Source organism: Corvus brachyrhynchos, unplaced genomic scaffold (assembly GCF_000691975.1).
Source record: "Corvus brachyrhynchos isolate BGI_N302 unplaced genomic scaffold, ASM69197v1 scaffold72, whole genome shotgun sequence".
Taxonomy (NCBI): Eukaryota; Metazoa; Chordata; class Aves; order Passeriformes; family Corvidae; genus Corvus; species Corvus brachyrhynchos.
Window position 1 is genome coordinate 2,400,510 of NW_008236763.1, and position 1,966 is coordinate 2,402,475.

A 1,966-nucleotide genomic window follows, 5' to 3' on the forward strand; every position below is an offset into this window, starting at 1 on the left:
CCAAATCCCCGCCCCGAGTGCTGAGTGCCACATCCAGGCCTGCCTTGGACGCCTCCAAGCCTCCCTGGGCAGCCCCTGCCAAGGCCTGAGCACCCTTTCCATGAGGAAATTCCTGCCGAAATTCCACCCTGAGCCTCCCCGGGCACAGCTTGAGGCCGTTCCCTCTCATCCCACCCCAAATTCCCTAGGATAAGATCCCAAATCTGCCCCCCCCGCCTGCCCCCTCCTGTCAGGGAGTTGTGCACAGCCAGAAATTCCCCCGGAGCCTCCTTTACTCCAGGCTGAGCCCCTTTCCCGGCTCCCCCGGGACTCTCCAGACCCTTCCACAGATCCCTCCTGAACTGAGGGAAAACACCAGAGTGCCACCCCCACTGCAGAGCAGCACCGCCGGCACCTCTCAGTGCCTCTCCATCAATCCTGCGCATCCAGAGCTGCCTCGGCAGCTCATGCAGAGACCGAGCCTAAAATAAAACCAAACCAAACCAAAAAGGGGTGGGAAAGAAAGAAAGAAACAATCAAACAAACCAGGGAAAAAAAAACCCAGGCGAGAAGGTCGGAGTCAGTTTGTCCTGCTGCTTCCCGAGCTCCCCACCCCCAGGTGACATTGAAACCCGGCGTCTGCCTGTTCCACGCCTGTTTTCCGGCCTGCTGGCCAACTTCTCCTTCTCTGACCCACCTGGTTCCTCCTCCTGATCTTCCTCACCCTGAGGAAAACAGCAACCCCCAGCTCCCTCCTCTCCGTCCCCGGGAGCCGGGAGGGATCCCAGGGGGAGCGGGCTGGAACCCCCGCGGTCTCCTCTCTCCAAACGTCATTAGGCGCGATGCAGATGAGCTTAATGAGCGCGGGAGGACGGAGAGGGGGCGAAGGGAGAGCGGCAGAAGCGGTTTTGCTCCGACATCTCCGCCTTGGTGTCCAACACCTGCCCTCAGCCAAAGGCAGAATTCCCTTTGTCCCTGCGGCGGCTCTCGGCGGCTGCTGCCCGCTCAGAGTTTGGGACACGGCTCTGAAGGGCAAAGCCAGCCCCGGCCAAAAAATCCCCAAAAAAGGCACATTCCTGGCTCAGCTGCGCTGGGAGAGCAGCATTCCCTCTTCTCCCCGTGCACAGATTCCTAAGGGTTTTCCATGGGGATGCTGAGGTCCCACTGAGCCGGGAAGAGCCACGCTGGCAGCAGAGTGGGGCTGGAGCAGAGGGTCACTCCCAAAACAATGTCCCTGACCCCCGAATCTGTGTCCCTGATCCCTGAATCCATGTCCTTGACCCCCAAATCTGTGTCTCTGATCCCTGAATCCATGTCCTTGACCCCCAAATCTGTGTCCCGTCCCCCCGAATCCATGTCCCTGACCCCCAAATCTGTGTCCCTGACCCCCAAATCTGTGTCCCTGATCCCTGAATCCATGTCCTTGACCCCAAAATCTGTGTCCCTGACCCCCGAATCCATGTCCCTGGCCCCCAAATCTGTGTCCTTGACCCCCAAATCTGTGTCCCTGACCCCCGAATCCATGTCCCTGCTCCCTGACTGACACCCGGCCCTGTGGCTCTGTCCCATCCAAGGTGCCCAAGCACAAATAAATCATCCAGGAGTGACACCCCTTGGGTTTTCCAGGGGGAAATTCCTCCTTTTTCCCCCCAAAAAAGCAGACGCAGACTTGTTTCCTGCTGGAGCAGAGACAGAACGAGGGGGATCCGGAGAATTCCCTGCCCCAGGACGGAGCTGCTGGGAGCAGCCGCAGGCGTGGCTTAGCAACAGCCCCCTCCGGCCTCCTGTCGCCACCCGGGCCCCGGGATCAGCCGGGGGATTCCCGGGATCACAGCGTGGAGCAGGATCCCCCTGGAATCCTGCATCCCCCGCACCTCCTGAGTGCTGGGAATTTCATGTGGTTTCTCCTAAAAATTCCCGGCTGCTGCGTCCCCCGGGTCAGCAGGGGGACAGAGGCGGCCCTGGAGCCAGCGCCAGGGACAGCGCA